The 18,629-nt window shown below is 48.1% G+C and overlaps 4 non-coding genes across 4 annotated transcripts; all 4 read left to right on the plus strand.

Annotated features, from left to right (window-relative positions):
* Positions 1-6,077: 6,077 nt before the first annotated feature.
* Positions 6,078-6,265, plus strand: LOC142689110 (U2 spliceosomal RNA). Its single transcript, XR_012858118.1, has one exon. It is a non-coding gene; the product is annotated as a U2 spliceosomal RNA (small nuclear RNA).
* A 1,294-nt stretch (positions 6,266-7,559) lies between these two features.
* On the plus strand, positions 7,560-7,750 carry LOC142689036 (U2 spliceosomal RNA). Its single transcript, XR_012858062.1, has one exon. It is a non-coding gene; the product is annotated as a U2 spliceosomal RNA (small nuclear RNA).
* Positions 7,751-9,038: 1,288 nt separating this feature from the next.
* LOC142689037 (U2 spliceosomal RNA) lies at positions 9,039-9,229 on the plus strand. The gene has a single exon (XR_012858063.1). It is a non-coding gene; the product is annotated as a U2 spliceosomal RNA (small nuclear RNA).
* Positions 9,230-15,528: 6,299 nt separating this feature from the next.
* Positions 15,529-15,716, plus strand: LOC142689157 (U2 spliceosomal RNA). Its single transcript, XR_012858149.1, has one exon. It is a non-coding gene; the product is annotated as a U2 spliceosomal RNA (small nuclear RNA).
* Positions 15,717-18,629: the final 2,913 nt, after the last annotated feature.

Genomic DNA, 18,629 nt, shown 5'->3' on the forward strand with positions numbered 1-18,629 from the left:
AGGACGCTATATGGTTTGCCAGGAACCGTCTGATTTTGCGGAGAGAGAGTGTGTCCGTCCAGGACTGCCGCAGGCTGATCCACAGCCTGCTCAGAGACTATTCCACCTGGGACAGCCCGGACGTCGATGAGGAAGAGGACTGATACTCCCCTTCCCCCCACTCTCCCTTCTTGTGTGTTGTCTTTCAATAAAGCTTCGGGCCTGTGATTTCCCCCTTCCCTATCCCCTCCTACTCACTCCCCTATCCCATCACTTGTCTGTAATGCTTTGTTGTTTGGCGTTAGTGAATGCAAGAATGTTAGTGTAGCATGTGGTGTAATGTATAGCATAGGCTAGCCTGTACTGTGTATTATACTGTCATGTTATGTTTGCCGACTGTTATTATTTATTATTTGCTGCTTCATGGCTTGCGCTGCGTCGCAGTAATGTTTGTATGATGACGATTGATTGTCAATAAAGCAATTTTCAATCAAAAAATCTGTTCTTATCAGTCCTTGTAAGGATAGATAGCTCGGAGAACCACTGGGGGCTATAAACACTAGCTCAGCGATCCAAGAGCGTTCCAGACGAAGCCGGCGACGAACTGCGGAGAAGAACCAGCGAAGACGACGATCCAGAAGGGAGAAGCCGCCATCGGGGAAGAAGCTCCGGGAGATCGCTGCCGGGAAGAAGAAGGAGAACTTCGGAGAAGAGCCGCTGCTGAAGGGGATCTTCGAAGAAGCTCGGCCGCAGAAGAAGAAGCTCGACGAGGAACCGCTGCGGAAGAAATTTCGTGGAAGAACCTCGGCCAGCAAGGAGAAGATTTGCATAGCTCCGCCCCCTTCGGGAAAGAGCTATCGAAGATCCTCCCCAAGCGACAGGAACAGCTGGAAGAAGCCATGGCCTCAACCAGCAACCCTGCCACCCAGAAGAAGAAGGCTGATGGACCAGGTGAGCCGACCCAGGCCAGGACATCTCCTCCTGAAGCCTCCTCAAGCCAACAGGCCACCAGGAAGCCGAACCAGGCTGCTCCAACCCTGGAGCCCTGGATGAAGCAGACGGTGGCCCTGAAGCTGAAGGAGGTGGACGGGAGAGTGCCGGACATGACGGAAGAAGTGTTCTGCCAGAAGATGCTCCTGGACCAGGGCTTCGCTAAGCCGGAGACCATCAGCATCCAGGCCTTCATGACCGGGATGTTCTTCGTGACCTTCGCTTCGATCAACATCTGCAGAAGGTACTGGGAGATGGTGAAAGCGGCGAGGCCTGAATCCCCTTTCTCTCGCTTTGTGGGCAACTGCCCTGTCCAAAGAGAGGAAAGGCGGGTGACGGTCTCAATGCGGAACCCACACACCCCCGGCAAAGACATCACCACGCTCCTGAAGCGGTTCTGCACAGTGGTGAGGGAACCCACCCACATCCTGAACGGACTCGGCTTCTGGACTGGCAAGTGGTCGGTAATCGTCCGACTGAACAAGGATTCGAGCGCGGAAGACGGCCTCCAGCACCTGCCCCAGTCATTCTCGCTGGGCAACTCCTACGGCCTCATCTATTACCCGGACATGCCGCAGATCTGCAGGAGATGCAGCAAGAAGGGTCATTCGGTGAAGGACTGCAAGGAGGACGCCTGCAAGAACTGCCGGGTAACAGGACACGAGACCAAAGACTGCCCGAAACGGACAATGTGCAACCTCTGCGGACAAGCAGCCCACTCTTACAAGGACTGCCCGAAGAGGGATCGATCCTGGGCAACTGTAGCAGCGAAAGCTCCAGCCAGAGGGAACCCCGCCCCAGCCAGAGCTCCAGCGGCACAGAAGACCGGGAAAAAGAAGGATGGTAAGAAGACGACAGTCCCTCCCCCCCCTCTCCCGGCCCTCCCTCGCCCTACCCTTCCCACCCTCCCCCGCCCGGCCCTCCCCACCCCCCCGTCCCCAACCCCTGTCACCCCCACTGAGGCTCTCACCTTCTCCTACCCACCCATCTCAGTGGTCCTGTCACCTGCACCTCTCCCAACCCAGCCTCCCTTCTCCCCAGCTCCAGCAGCACTAACATCTTCCCCTCCAGCTGCTGGAGTCCTCTCCCTGGAGGATTTTCCCCCTCTTGTCTCCTCAGGTGCCATCCAGAGGAAGAGAAAGGTGAGGGACAGCCCAGCTGCTGAGTCCTCAAAGCGACAAGTCGTGGAAATCTGCGAAGATTCCCTTGCGCAGCAGGAGGAAATGGAGCAGATGGTGGAGGAACTCGTGTCTGAACCTGAGGTCATCGACTTCACAACAGACATCCAGGTGGCTACAATCCTGGAACAATTTTTGTCAGAGGGCCTGCTGGACCTTTCGGACCCGCCAGGCGAGGAGGACCCGCCCGACCGGACTGGTAACTAAGGTGTATCGTTTGCACTAACCTTCTTTATTCTCCCCCATGGCTGCTAAACTTAACATCTTTGGCCTCAATGTGAGGAGTGTTAGAGATAGGACTAGATGTCAGATGGTGCTAACTTTTCTTTCCAAGCAGTCGAGTGATATATTTATGCTGCAGGAATGTACTCTCCCCTCTTCCAGGTCATATCATCACCTGGCCAGGCAGTGGACCCATGGCCCGTCCTACTGGTCTGGTGGGGGCGACTGTAAGTCTGCGGGGGTTGCCATCCTGATTAGGGGAGGCGTATTTACTGTTGACTCTGTCCAGGAGCTCGTCTGCGGCCGCTTGTTGGTCGTAGACGGTTCCTGGGCAGGAGAGCCGATTAGGCTCATCAACGTGTACGCCCCCCCTATGAAGGCTGAGCGCCTGGAACTATTCCAGACCCTGCGGACCCAGCTCGCCACCGCTAGGGCAGTGGTGATGGCCGGGGACTTCAACTGCCCCATCGAAGAGGATGGACGAAGTTCCGGCACTTCAATCAAGCTGGATGTCAGTTCCAAACTGCTTATCGAGATGGTAACCGAAGCATCCTTGCAGGACGTTGTGGGCTCCATGGGGATCGGCTCTGTGAACTATTCATGGAGCCGACCCGATGGCTCACTTCGTTCTCGGATTGACTTTGTGTTCACCTCCCGGGCAGTCAAGCAGCAAGGGCACTCCATGGTCCCCTGCTTCTTCTCTGACCACAGGGCCATTCTCTTCCAGGGTGCCATCGGCCACGGTTTTCCTCCCGGCCCTGGCTCCTGGAAGCTGAATTGTGCCCTGCTGGAAAGAGAAGAGGTACTGGCGGAACTTAGAGACGCCTATATTGTTTGGAGGAATGATAAAGTTTTCTTTGACAAAACCTGTGACTGGTGGGAATATGTTAAAGTTGAATTTCGTTGTTTCTTTCAGGCAAAAAGTCGTCAACAGGCGTGTGAGAGGAAGAGAGACTTCAGAGAGATGCAGCGTCAGCTGCGATCCCTGCAAGACCTCCTTCAATGCGGCTGGGACGTCAGGAAGGAGCTGGAGGAAGCCAAAAAGGGCCTGAAAAGGCACTTTGAGGAGGAATCCAAGCGAATTGTCTTTCGTTCCAAGGTGGAGAACCTGGAGAAGGGTGAGAAATGTAACTCGTTCTTTTTCAGGAAACTCCATGCCGGCCACACGCCCCTGAAGGAACTCCGAGATGAGACCGGAAACATGCATTCTGGGAAGAAGGAGGTGATGGGAGTCGTCACAGACTACTACCGAAGCCTCTACTCCCGGAAAACCACTGACCCCGAAGCCGCCGATAAATTCCTGTCAGGTATCACTAATCATCTTGATCCTGCAGGTACGGAGGCTATGGATGTACCCCTGACGGTGGAGGAACTGCTCTCTGCCGCTAAATCCTTCAGACCCGGCAGGACCCCGGGCAGTGATGGTCTCCCAGCAGAGCTCTATGTAGCGCTGGGGGACTTGATCTGTCCGGACCTGCTGGAGCTCTATGAGGAGATGGTGGTGGAGGGTAGAATGCCACCGTCCTTGAGAGAAGGCATGATCACGATCTTGTATAAACGGAAGGGGGAGAGATGTGACCTGAAAAACTGGCGTCCCATCTCTCTCCTGAACGTGGACTACAAGATCCTCGCCAAAGTATTGACCAACAGACTGAAGGTTGTCATCGGACAGATCATCGGATCGGACCAAACCTGCGGCATTCCTGGCCGTAGGGTGGCCGACAGTCTTGCCCTGGTGAGGGACACGGTGCATTACATGCAAAGCCGCCGTACACACGCGGCCCTGGTCAGTCTGGATCAGGAGAAGGCTTTTGACCGGGTCTCTCACGAATTCATGGGTAAGGCTCTGCGTAGGCTGCGGCTTGGCAGGTTGTTCTGTTTGTATGTTAACCTGATGTATTGCGACATTTACAGCTCGGTGCTGGTGAACGGCTGGAAGACTGACCCCTTTCCTGTATCGTCGGGGGTTAGACAAGGCTGTCCTCTTTCACCTCTCCTTTTTGTTTGTGTTATAGAGCTCTTCGCAGAGGCTATCCGGCAGAATGGAGAGATCAGAGGGATCACCGCACCAGGTCCAGGACACTTCGAGGTCAAATGCTCGCTGTACATGGACGACGTGACCGTCTTCTGCGCTGACCAGAGTTCGGTGACTGCACTCGTCCAGACCTGTGAGGAGTTCGGACGCGCTTCAGGGGCAAAAGTCAACTGCGGGAAGTCGGAAGCCATGCTCTTCGGAAAGTGGTACCTGCCTTCTCCTGCCTCCTTCCCGTTTACTATCAAGCCGGACTTCATCAAAATTCTGGGAGTCTGGTTCGGTAAGGAAGGTGCAGCCCTAAAGTCGTGGGAAGAACGCTTGGCCAAAGTCAACCAAAGGATCGGACTGTGGAGCCTCAGACAACTCACTATTGAGGGCAAAGCAATGGTCCTGCGTAACGAAGTCTTGCCTGTGCTACAATACACTGCACAGGCATGGCCCCCTCTTGCAACGGTCTCGAGGGCCATTACCAGGACTGTGTTTCGCTTCATCTGGGGCTCGAAAATGGACAGAGTAAAGCGGACTGTTATGTACAAGGAGCCCCGCAAAGGTGGGAAGGGTATACCCGACATTCCCACTCTGCTGCGGATCGCTTTTGTATGTGACTGTGTTCGTAGGACTCTGAGGACAGCAAACGGCTCTGCGGGCAAGGCCATGTCCCGCTACTTCCTCCTTCCCCTCTGGCGAGGTTTTGGCTGGGATAAGTGGGACAGCTCCTTCCCTTACAACTGGCACGCTCCCTGGTTCTACGGAGATGTCGTCCGGTTTGTGAGGGAGCATCAACTGGAGGGTCTTAAGCCCGACTTGTGGAAACCTAAGACGATCCACAAGCACATCAGAGCAAAGGACTCACTGGAGTTTGTTCCAGGGCTTCATGCCGACACGTTGGAGACTGTTTGGACTAACGTGTCATCTGGCAGGTTGACCAACGGGCACAAGGACATTTCATGGATGGCCATCCAGGGAGGACTGCCTCTTAGGTCATTCATGCATGCCCGCAACCTGTGCAAGACCCGGTACTGCCCCAGGTGCCCCTTCACGGAGGAAACATCTTTGCACATTTTCTGGCAGTGCCCCTTTGCACAGGGTCTGTTGAAAGCCTTGGAACACGAACTCAAGGACTCAGTTCCCAGGAACAGACTGTCGTACCGCTCGGTACTTTATGGACTATTTCCTGGGAATACCACGGATGGAGCAATCCAGGAAGCCTGGCGCCTTATGAACTGTTTTAAGGACGCTATATGGTTCGCCAGGAATCGTCTGATTTTGCGGAGAGAGAGTGTGTCCGTCCAGGACTGCCGCAGGCTGATCCACAGCCTGCTCAGAGACTATTCCACCTGGGACAGCCCGGACGTCGATGAGGAAGAGGACTGATACTCCCCTTCCCCCCACTCTCCCTTCTTGTGTGTTGTCTTTCAATAAAGCTTCGGGCCTGTGATTTCCCCCTTCCCTATCCCCTCCTACCCACTCCCCTATCCCATCACTTGTCTGTAATGCTTTGTTGTTTGGCGTTAGTGAATGCAAGAATGTTAGTGTAGCATGTGGTGTAATGTATAGCATAGGCTAGCCTGTACTGTGTATTATACTGCCATGTTATGTTTGACGACTGTTATTATTTATTATTTGCTGCTTCATGGCTTGCGCTGCGTCGCAGTAATGTTTGTATGATGACGATTGATTGTCAATAAAGCAATTTTCAATCAAAAAATCTGTTCTTATCAGTTTAATATCTGATACGTCCCCTATCTGGGGACCATATATTAAATGGATTTTTAGAACAGGGAGATGGAAATAGAGCTTGCTCTGTCCACTCCACGCATTGACCTGGTATTGCAGTATTTCCAGGACCGGTGCACCCTTCCCTTATGTGTTGACTAAAATCAGATTCCAAAAGTGCTATTTGTGTTTGCTATTGTTTTTGTCTTTCTGATGGGATCTCCCCTTTTAATCCCATTATTTCAACACCTGTTGGACAATGCATTTGTACAGTCATGTGTGATAATGAGCTCATTTATTAAATGCAATTAATGAATACATTGCCACCTCTTGTTGTGTGTGTGTGTGTGTGTGTGTGTGTGTGTGTCTTCTGTGTTTCTGTGTTTCCGGCATTTCACATTGGAACAGCTCATTCACCTTCCTTGTCTTCTCTCCGCCCTCCCTCCTAGGTAAGTTAAAGAGCTGCACCTGAGCCAGCCACTGATTGATGCAGCACCACAGTCAAATAGTGGAGTGGAGTGGAGTAGGGGAACAGCAAACAGCCATTAAAGCAGCCAGCCGCCTACCCGCCACAATGGACCTACCTGTGTACACTAGATGGATGTGATGGAATGTACTGTCGTCCCTACATTTCAAGAAGAAGTAAGAATTGCAGTTGCAACAAACCCTTGCTTGCCTACAAAGAGAGCAGCAATTTGGATTTGTTACTTTGTTACCTGGAAGAATAACAAACTGTGCAAGGATGGAGGTTGTAGGAGCAAGGAGAAGTTGTCTGTAAAGTTGGTGGATGCTTATTTTCCATTTTGCAGTCCCTTGTCTCCCTCTTGTGGCCTCCTGGAGGCAAATAAATGTGCAAAAAAAAGACAGCCTGGCGGCCGGCTGTTGCAGTGTTGCCCTCTCAGGCAACACTGAGTGACTGACTGAGCCTCACCGTCTTATATAAAGTTCAGACGGAACTTTGCACGTGTCATAGTGGAGCCCTCAGGATTCCAGAGCCAGCTTTCTGACATCATAATGGGGCCTCAGAGATAGATAAAAGCCTGGGCCCAGGCAGTGTTGGTCAGTGCTGCTCAGCAGGCAGCACTGGACTGGATTAAAGCTGATACAAGGTGTGAAGGAACAAGGGGTGGCTGTGGGCATGCACTTGCTGCCGCTGCCAGTGTTTATCTGCATGGCAGGAGGGCATTTGGGCGTTGCCAGGAAGGCGTTTTTATGTAGATTCCTCCTCTTTCAGCACTGCATTGTGGTGCAAGCAAAAGAAGCAAATCCTGTGTAGCTTCCTCTCCGGCCTTTATTCACCTCCCTCCCGCTTAGTAGCTGTAAATGTGTGTGAGCCTGCAGGGCCCCATGGAATTGCCTAGGAGTAGGCTGAATCAATCGCTGCAAGGGGTGAACAGCAGTATGGGACAGGCTCGGGCAAGGCAAGGGCCGCTCGGGTTATCGCTTCTCGGCCTTTTGGCTAAGATCAAGTGTAGTATCTGTTCTTATCAGTTTAATATCTGATACGTCCCCTATCTGGGGACCATATATTAAATGGATTTTTAGAACAGGGAGATGGAAATAGAGCTTGCTCTGTCCACTCCACGCATTGACCTGGTATTGCAGTATTTCCAGGACCGGTGCACCCTTCCCTTATGTGTTGACTAAAATCAGATTCCAAAAGTGCTATTTGTGTTTGCTATTGTTTTTGTCTTTCTGATGGGATCTCCCCTTTTAATCCCATTATTTCAACACCTGTTGGACAATGCATTTGTACAGTCATGTGTGATAATGAGCTCATTTATTAAATGCAATTAATGAATACATTGCCACCTCTTGTTGTGTGTGTGTGTGTGTGTGTGTGTGTCTTCTGTGTTTCTGTGTTTCCGGCATTTCACATTGGAACAGCTCATTCACCTTCCTTGTCTTCTCTCCGCCCTCCCTCCTAGGTAAGTTAAAGAGCTGCACCTGAGCCAGCCACTGATTGATGCAGCACCACAGTCAAATAGTGGAGTGGAGTGGAGTAGGGGAACAGCAAACAGCCATTAAAGCAGCCAGCCGCCTACCCGCCACAATGGACCTACCTGTGTACACTAGATGGATGTGATGGAATGTACTGTCGTCCCTACATTTCAAGAAGAAGTAAGAATTGCAGTTGCAACAAACCCTTGCTTGCCTACAAAGAGAGCAGCAATTTGGATTTGTTACTTTGTTACCTGGAAGAATAACAAACTGTGCAAGGATGGAGGTTGTAGGAGCAAGGAGAAGTTGTCTGTAAAGTTGGTGGATGCTTATTTTCCATTTTGCAGTCCCTTGTCTCCCTCTTGTGGCCTCCTGGAGGCAAATAAATGTGCAAAAAAAAGACAGCCTGGCGGCCGGCTGTTGCAGTGTTGCCCTCTCAGGCAACACTGAGTGACTGACTGAGCCTCACCGTCTTATATAAAGTTCAGACGGAACTTTGCACGTGTCATAGTGGAGCCCTCAGGATTCCAGAGCCAGCTTTCTGACATCATAATGGGGCCTCAGAGATAGATAAAAGCCTGGGCCCAGGCAGTGTTGGTCAGTGCTGCTCAGCAGGCAGCACTGGACTGGATTAAAGCTGATACAAGGTGTGAAGGAACAAGGGGTGGCTGTGGGCATGCACTTGCTGCCGCTGCCAGTGTTTATCTGCATGGCAGGAGGGCATTTGGGCGTTGCCAGGAAGGCGTTTTTATGTAGATTCCTCCTCTTTCAGCACTGCATTGTGGTGCAAGCAAAAGAAGCAAATCCTGTGTAGCTTCCTCTCCGGCCTTTATTCACCTCCCTCCCGCTTAGTAGCTGTAAATGTGTGTGAGCCTGCAGGGCCCCATGGAATTGCCTAGGAGTAGGCTGAATCAATCGCTGCAAGGGGTGAACAGCAGTATGGGACAGGCTCGGGCAAGGCAAGGGCCGCTCGGGTTATCGCTTCTCGGCCTTTTGGCTAAGATCAAGTGTAGTATCTGTTCTTATCAGTTTAATATCTGATACGTCCCCTATCTGGGGACCATATATTAAATGGATTTTTAGAACAGGGAGATGGAAATAGAGCTTGCTCTGTCCACTCCACGCATTGACCTGGTATTGCAGTATTTCCAGGACCGGTGCACCCTTCCCTTATGTGTTGACTAAAATCAGATTCCAAAAGTGCTATTTGTGTTTGCTATTGTTTTTGTCTTTCTGATGGGATCTCCCCTTTTAATCCCATTATTTCAACACCTGTTGGACAATGCATTTGTACAGTCATGTGTGATAATGAGCTCATTTATTAAATGCAATTAATGAATACATTGCCACCTCTTGTTGTGTGTGTGTGTGTGTGTGTGTGTGTGTGTCTTCTGTGTTTCTGTGTTTCCGGCATTTCACATTGGAACAGCTCATTCACCTTCCTTGTCTTCTCTCCGCCCTCCCTCCTAGGTAAGTTAAAGAGCTGCACCTGAGCCAGCCACTGATTGATGCAGCACCACAGTCAAATAGTGGAGTGGAGTAGGGGAACAGCAAACAGCCATTAAAGCAGCCAGCCGCCTACCCGCCACAATGGACCTACCTGTGTACACTAGATGGATGTGATGGAATGTACTGTCGTCCCTACATTTCAAGAAGAAGTAAGAATTGCAGTTGCAACAAACCCTTGCTTGCCTACAAAGAGAGCAGCAATTTGGATTTGTTACTTTGTTACCTGGAAGAATAACAAACTGTGCAAGGATGGAGGTTGTAGGAGCAAGGAGAAGTTGTCTGTAAAGTTGGTGGATGCTTATTTTCCATTTTGCAGTCCCTTGTCTCCCTCTTGTGGCCTCCTGGAGGCAAATAAATGTGCAAAAAAAAGACAGCCTGGCGGCCGGCTGTTGCAGTGTTGCCCTCTCAGGCAACACTGAGTGACTGACTGAGCCTCACCGTCTTATATAAAGTTCAGACGGAACTTTGCACGTGTCATAGTGGAGCCCTCAGGATTCCAGAGCCAGCTTTCTGACATCATAATGGGGCCTCAGAGATAGATAAAAGCCTGGGCCCAGGCAGTGTTGGTCAGTGCTGCTCAGCAGGCAGCACTGGACTGGATTAAAGCTGATACAAGGTGTGAAGGAACAAGGGGTGGCTGTGGGCATGCACTTGCTGCCGCTGCCAGTGTTTATCTGCATGGCAGGAGGGCATTTGGGCGTTGCCAGGAAGGCGTTTTTATGTAGATTCCTCCTCTTTCAGCACTGCATTGTGGTGCAAGCAAAAGAAGCAAATCCTGTGTAGCTTCCTCTCCGGCCTTTATTCACCTCCCTCCCGCTTAGTAGCTGTAAATGTGTGTGAGCCTGCAGGGCCCCATGGAATTGCCTAGGAGTAGGCTGAATCAATCGCTGCAAGGGGTGAACAGCAGTATGGGACAGGCTCGGGCAAGGCAAGGGCCGCTCGGGTTATCGCTTCTCGGCCTTTTGGCACGATCCCGTGTCAAGAGGAGGTCAGCATGTCATGCCCTTGGCCTTTTGGCATCGCCACTTCGGTGGCTTAAGCCAACTGCTGCTATAAGGGGGTAGGCTGGGTGATCAACTGTCGAGCGATCATGGGAGCTAGGCTTCGATACGCTGGGATCGGGGAAACCCGGATCAAGAATGGATTTGGCATTGACGTACCCTTGAACAAGAAGGACCTTTTTTCATTGAAACACCTGGTGAATGAAGTCATTTTCAAGACCCTCAACGTGAGTAGGAACGACATCCTTTGTCTTCAAGATCCCAGAGGTAATCGCTTCACTTTGGTTCTTAAAAGTTTGAATGCTTGTTACAACTTGTATGCCGCAATTAATGCTAACTTGCAAAACCCTGGGTTGGATGGACTTATCTTCACCGTTTTATATAACAACGATGTTCCACTGGTTGTTTTGATGTACAATCCTTATGTGATGGTGGATGATATTACTTCCTTCTTAAAGAAGTACTGCTCTTACGTCAGCTATTCTCACCAGGTGTTAAATGCTGAATCCCTCTGGACAGGGAAGCATAAATTCTTTGTGAGATTTGAGGAGGATCCTTCAGGGCCTCTGGGTGTGAAATACCCTCCTAGGAATTTTGCCATCGGCCGGGACAAAGGCTACTTATTTTTTCCCCAGCCTCCTGTGTTTTGCAGGAAATGTAAAAGATATGGCCATGTTCATGAAGATTGTACGCAAGAAGGTGTTACATGTAACAAATGTAATCAGGACGGTCACCTGGCCAAGGATTGCAAAAACCCAATTGTGTGTAACATGTGCAGCATTGTGGGTCATGCCTTTAAAGACTGTCCAGAGCGTGCTAAAAACAGAAGGGTTAGGACTCTGGCGGAAGTAGTTGCAGGTGAACCTGGCAGTATGAGGTCTAATGTGATTCAGGGCCCAGCTGCCCCGGGAACTGAGGAGTCAGTGCCTGCCCAGGTGTCTGATGGGACTCTCCCTGAGTTAAATCGGTCTGGAAATACGCTGGCTGATGAAATGGAGGTAGCACCTGTTGAGAAAGACCTGCCTCACCCCTCTGATGACCTGACTGGGTTAAGAGGTGATGGGGAGGTGGATGGTTCTTTATCCAAATCACCTGTCTTTTCCTGGGAAGGAATTCTGGTGGACCAACAAGGTGAAGGTGGTCAAGGGGACTTTTCAACTGCACTTGTGAGGCCTTCTGAGGAGGAGGAAGGAGGTTCATCTTCTAAGAGACTTCGCACCATGTTGTCTCCTCTGAGTGAAGATGGAGTGAGCCCGGATAGGGGAGTCTACCCCATTTCTCATTTTCCTGAGGACTTTCCTTTTTTAGGAGAAGACGTGGACAAAGCTATCTTTGTGTCCGGTTGTCAGCCACCAGGAGGTGTAGGCTGATTAAACAGTGGGGTATTGGTGGATATCTACGGAAAAAGATCAAAATATGGACCCCAAAATTACACTTAATGTCTTATCCTTGAATGTCAGGCAAATTACATCAAAGCCTAGACGTGCTGTTGTGCTGGACTATGTTAGGAATCTTGGGGCAGAGATTATATGCCTGCAAGAGTGTGGTATATCTGAGTCACTGGGGGAGGGGGATTGGCCATATGGGCAGTATGTCTGGTCAGGATCTACTTCCAATAAGAATGATGGGGTGGGGATCCTATTAGGAAATATGGGTATGGATCTGGAGAGTTATACAGTGGTGGAAACAGGTAGATGTGTAATTGCAGTGGTATGTTGCAGGGGAGTTAGGGTTAGGGTGGTGAATACTTATTGTCCTATAGATAGAGCAAAAAGGCTGGCGTTGTTGGAAAAGCTAAGTTTGTTCTTACCTGGAAGGATTCCTACCTTTTTTTTGGGAGACTTTAATTGTTCTTTTGATGGGGATGGTCTGGATGTAACTGGGAAAAAGCTTAACCAACTTATATCTGATTTTTCTTTTATAGATGCAGCCGAATTGTCATTGGGTAAACCACCACCGCCAACATATAAATCAGATAGAGGGGGTATTGAGTCAAGAATTGATCGTATTTGCATATCTAAGGGTTTAGTGTGTAATAAGATGGTTCAGAATGAGGTACCTTTTTCAGACCATGTATGTTTACGGGTATGGGTGGAGGTAAGTAGTAAACTTTGTTTTGGGAAAGGGGTGTGGAAGTTGAATACTAGATTATTGGAGGATGTTGAAGTGATGGATGAGTTCAAACGAAAGTATGATGTGTGGAAGGGAGAAAAAGATAGTTTTGTGGATGTGCTTAAATGGTGGGATTGGATGAAAGGGCAGATTAAAATATTTTTTGTGAGATGGGGATATAAGCAGGCTGCTAGGAAACGTAACCAGTATAAGGAACTGAATATTAGGATAGAATGGTTGCGGAAGATGGGTGAGAAGGGAATTGATATGAGTGATTTGCTAGAGGAGGCAAGGAACGAGTTAAAGCAAGTTTTGGAAAGAAAGGGAAAGGAGATTATTTTCAGGTCTAAAGTGGAGTACTTAGATAAAAATGAAAAATGCACAAGGTTTTTTTTCAAGAAAATGTGTGGTAAGAAAGATGATATGGATGAAATTGTTAATGCGAAGGGGGAGCGTATAGTGGGTATGGATGTGTTAAAAGTGGTGGAATCGTTTTATTCAGAACTATATGGCAAAAAGTGGATTGATATCGGGTTGATGGATGAGGTTTTGAATGGTTTGGAAAATGTTCTTAGAGAGGAGGATTGTGTGGGGTTGAATGAGGATGTAACGTCTGAAGAAGTAAAGAAAGTGATAATGAGTGCAGGGAAAAATAAAACACCTGGTAAAGATGGTATTCCTGTGGAATTTTATGTGAAGGCCTGGGAGATAATAGGGTTGGATTTGGTGGAAGTATGTAAGTTTATATGGGATAAGGGGGTTTTGTGTGAGTCTATGAAAGAGGGTGTGATTGTTTTGATTTATAAGAAAGGGGATAAGAAGTGTTTGGGTAATTGGAGACCGATTTCACTGCTGAATGTGGATTATAAATGTTTTAGTAAAATTTTGGCTAATCGTATGCGTGAGGTGGTAGGAAAGGTTGTGGGTGAAGACCAAGTCTGTGCTGTGCCAGGTAGGAGTATGTCTGATAATTTGGTTTTGCTGAGAGATTTGATTGGTGACTGTATGAGTAGGAAACAGAAGTGTATGATGCTTGCGTTAGATTTCGAAAAGGCGTTTGATAGAGTGTCGCATGTGTTTATGTTTGCTGTACTTGTTAGGATGGGCTTCCCAGTGAGGTTTTTGGAAGGTGTGAAGTGTTTGTACAGGGATGTGTCAAGTGAAGTGTTGGTGAATGGTAATTTAAGTTCAAAAGTATGTGTGAGATCTGGGGTAAGACAGGGGTGTCCTATGTCCCCAGTTTTGTTTATTTGTGTGATCGAAAGTTTGATGTGTTTGGTAAGAAAAGATAAAGTGGTGAAAGGTTTTTTGATCCCAGGAAGTGGAGGTAAATACGTTAAAATTCTGGGTTATATGGATGATGTTGTGGTTATGAGTGATTGTATGGCTGGGTTGAATAGAGCAAAATTATGGTTGGATTTTTTTTGTGGGGCATCAGCTTTTAAGGTGAATTGGGATAAGTGTGTCTTTAAGTGCTTTGGGGATAGGAGGGTAAGTATGGAGGGAGTGAGGAATGAAGTGGGTGCAGTAAAAGTGTTGGGGATACAGTTTAATGAGGACTTGAGAGGGAATGAGAGTTGGGATGAATGTGGCAAGAGGATTGAGAAGAAATTGAATTTTTGGAGACTTAGAGACCTGACTTTATCAGGGAAGGTGTTGATAATTAAGACAGTGATTTTGCCTATTTTGGTTTTTGTGGCTAGTATTTTTCCCTCCGCTAGTAGGAAAATCAAAAAGTCAGAGAAAATGGTGTTTACCTTTCTGTGGGGAAGTCAAATGGAAAAGTTGAAGCGTGAGTATGTTTATAAGTCTTGTGAGAATGGAGGTTTGGGTTTTCCGAATGTGGAGGTCTTTCTTGGGTTAAATTATATTAAAATAGTGGTGGGGCTCTTGGGGAAAGGAAATAAGAGTGCGTATATGGTAAGGTATATGGCCGGTTGGATGCTTTATGGGTTAAATTGGTTTAAGAGAGATGCTACTGTGCCTGTTGCTTATGTATGTCCGGTATGGTATGTTGTGATTGAAAGGTTCATTAGGAAATATGATTTGATTGCAGTGCCTATGGGTGGGTTTCTGGATAAGAAGGCTGTGCTAAAAAGATTGTGTGTGAATGAGGTTGTGTGTAACATTGTGGGTTTGCGAGGAGAGGATGTTGTGGATACTTGGAAGAAGTTAGGCGTGAGAGGTATGTCCAATAGACAAAAGGACATAGTGTGGATGGCGTTGCATGATATATTGCCTGTTAGAGATGTGCAGAGGAGGAGAATGCTAGTTAGATTTGAGGTATGTCCAAGGGGTGGGTGTAATTCACGGGAGACTGTTAGGCATCTTTTTTGGGACTGCAATTATTCGTATGAGGTATGGAGGAGGATGGGTGGCGTCTGTAAGGAGTTAGCTGGGGTGAAGTTTGTGGATTGGAAGGTTGCGATGTTTGCTATAGGGGCTTGTAACAGAGTAAGTGATAGGATCTTATGGTTGATTATGGCGTGTATAATGGAAAGCTTATGGGATGTACGTAATTTAGGTGTTTTCAAACATAAGTGGGTACCCATTGGTGAGTGTGTGAGGATGGTTTTGTCAAGACTATACGTAGTCTATCGTTGGGATAGTCAGTGCGGTGGTGGTATAGACGCAGAGGGGATATGGAAATTTAAGAAGTGGAGAAGGTTGGTGAAATATAGCTAATTGATAAGATTTATTCCTGTTTTATTTTTGTTCTTCACGATCCTTTCTGTGTCTTGATTATTATTGTTTGGAATAAAATAGCCATGATGATGTACGACTAAGGCAACTTATGCCTTAAAATGCAAAATGGTTTGTGTACTGTTGCTTTAAGTTAAACTGAATGGTTTTAAAAAAAAAAAAAAAAAAAAAAAAAAATCTGTTCTTATCAGTTTAATATCTGATACGTCCCCTATCTGGGGACCATATATTAAATGGATTTTTAGAACAGGGAGATGGAAATAGAGCTTGCTCTGTCCACTCCACGCATTGACCTGGTATTGCAGTATTTCCAGGACCGGTGCACCCTTCCCTTATGTGTTGACTAAAATCAGATTCCAAAAGTGCTATTTGTGTTTGCTATTGTTTTTGTCTTTCTGATGGGATCTCCCCTTTTAATCCCATTATTTCAACACCTGTTGGACAATGCATTTGTACAGTCATGTGTGATAATGAGCTCATTTATTAAATGCAATTAATGAATACATTGCCACCTCTTGTTGTGTGTGTGTGTGTGTGTGTGTGTGTCTTCTGTGTTTCTGTGTTTCCGGCATTTCACATTGGAACAGCTCATTCACCTTCCTTGTCTTCTCTCCGCCCTCCCTCCTAGGTAAGTTAAAGAGCTGCACCTGAGCCAGCCACTGATTGATGCAGCACCACAGTCAAATAGTGGAGTGGAGTGGAGTAGGGGAACAGCAAACAGCCATTAAAGCAGCCAGCCGCCTACCCGCCACAATGGACCTACCTGTGTACACTAGATGGATGTGATGGAATGTACTGTCGTCCCTACATTTCAAGAAGAAGTAAGAATTGCAGTTGCAACAAACCCTTGCTTGCCTACAAAGAGAGCAGCAATTTGGATTTGTTACTTTGTTACCTGGAAGAATAACAAACTGTGCAAGGATGGAGGTTGTAGGAGCAAGGAGAAGTTGTCTGTAAAGTTGGTGGATGCTTATTTTCCATTTTGCAGTCCCTTGTCTCCCTCTTGTGGCCTCCTGGAGGCAAATAAATGTGCAAAAAAAAGACAGCCTGGCGGCCGGCTGTTGCAGTGTTGCCCTCTCAGGCAACACTGAGTGACTGACTGAGCCTCACCGTCTTATATAAAGTTCAGACGGAACTTTGCACGTGTCATAGTGGAGCCCTCAGGATTCCAGAGCCAGCTTTCTGACATCATAATGGGGCCTCAGAGATAGATAAAAGCCTGGGCCCAGGCAGTGTTGGTCAGTGCTGCTCAGCAGGCAGCACTGGACTGGATTAAAGCTGATACAAGGTGTGAAGGAACAAGGGGTGGCTGTGGGCATGCACTTGCTGCCGCTGCCAGTGTTTATCTGCATGGCAGGAGGGCATTTGGGCGTTGCCAGGAAGGCGTTTTTATGTAGATTCCTCCTCTTTCAGCACTGCATTGTGGTGCAAGCAAAAGAAGCAAATCCTGTGTAGCTTCCTCTCCGGCCTTTATTCACCTCCCTCCCGCTTAGTAGCTGTAAATGTGTGTGAGCCTGCAGGGCCCCATGGAATTGCCTAGGAGTAGGCTGAATCAATCGCTGCAAGGGGTGAACAGCAGTATGGGACAGGCTCGGGCAAGGCAAGGGCCGCTCGGGTTATCGCTTCTCGGCCTTTTGGCTCAGATCAGGTTTATTGCCTGGTCTGGGCCGGGGGTTCGGTCTTTCGTGGAGTCCTATCCGACGTTTTTGGGAGCGATCATCGTGCCGTTGGGCATTCCATTTCAAGATGGCAGCTGTGCGTAACACTATCCGTTTCGTGGTGAATGAGCAGAGGAGAGACGAAGTTGATACTGGACATATCATTGAGAACATCCTTCTGGACCTGGCTGGAGTTAAGTTGGTAGAGGTATTCTGTATCCAAGCTTTCAGCAATATTGCTACATATGATGTATCCTTTTTTGAGGCCGCCTACTGTTTAAACGTTTTTCAGTTGCTAAAGGAAAAACACATGCATGAGGCATTAACATCCATTGAAGTGCAACCTCTTTTTTCTACAGTGGAGAAATGTATAACAATTCATATGTATAACCCATTTTTGGATAGAAGGCTGGTCAGGGCTTTTTTAGCTCATTACTGTACCCATGTTAGAGGTGGTGTGGAGCAGAAGAACCTATGGGGAGTCTTTAATGGTGATATCAAGTACTGGGTCAGGCTGAAACCTGACTCCAGCTGTATTGGAGGAGTGATGAATCCTCCTGCTAATTTTTCCATTGGTGGGAATAAGGGATATCTGTACTACCAAGATATGCCATGCTTTTGTAGATCATGTTTTTCCTACGGGCATACCAAAGATGCATGCAAAGGCAAAGTTTGCAGAAATTGCAAGGAAACAGGACATGAGGCTAGTGCATGTATTTCCCCATCCAGGTGTGATATTTGTGGTTTGCCTGGTCATACCTGTAGGAAATGTCCAAAGGTGTTTCCTTTCTTAGGACAAGAGAGAAGAACATGGGGCAGACAGGTGAGAACAACAAGTTCCCTTGCTGCCTCTTCTGAGGTAATTTCAGAGCCAGCTGGCAATGTTTCTGTGGCTGCTTCTCAGGACCCTGGGAAAGCTGGATTAGGAGAGGTTCTAACCTCACATACTGACAGCATGGAGTTGGGTGTGGTCCCTCCTGCAGAGCCAACTGTTGATGAGACACCTGGGGTTATACCTATGGAAGGTAAAGACACAGCGCCACCTAGTGGGTGTGCATACCCTGATAACGGTGCAAGTATGCAAATTTTGTCCTTTTCTAGCCCAGAGTCAAAAATGGACGATTCAGCAAAAGTGGAGTGGTCAATATCGGAGGAGGACGAGAAGGAGGCCAGGATGCCTAGTGCCACTAGTGCGGAAATCTTCCATAAAGTTGTCTCAAAAAGGGGGAAGTCTGGAAAGGCGGTGAAGAGACTTAAGATAGGCTTATTGGAAGATTCTGCTCATGCAAATCCTTTTTCTTTGCTGGATAGTGACTCCAGTTCTAGCCCTAAGTCATCTGAGGTGGCCTCAGAAGTACCCAGCTCTCCTGGGGAAGGTTTCCTCAGTGAAGTCAATGTGGCAAATTTGGAAAGAGCGATGTATTTCCCTGGGACGTGATATGTTCTGGTTTTTTCCATGGTTTTCCATTGCACTAACAATACTATGCCCGCATGTCTTTGAGATTAAAAATTGTCTCACAAAATGTACGGGTGTTCTCCTCTGCTCACAAGCGTGCTGCAGTCCTGGACTTTTTGGCCTCTAAGG

Source organism: Rhinoderma darwinii (genome assembly GCF_050947455.1).
Source record: "Rhinoderma darwinii isolate aRhiDar2 chromosome 5 unlocalized genomic scaffold, aRhiDar2.hap1 SUPER_5_unloc_28, whole genome shotgun sequence".
In the NCBI taxonomy this organism is placed as follows: domain Eukaryota; kingdom Metazoa; phylum Chordata; class Amphibia; order Anura; family Rhinodermatidae; genus Rhinoderma; species Rhinoderma darwinii.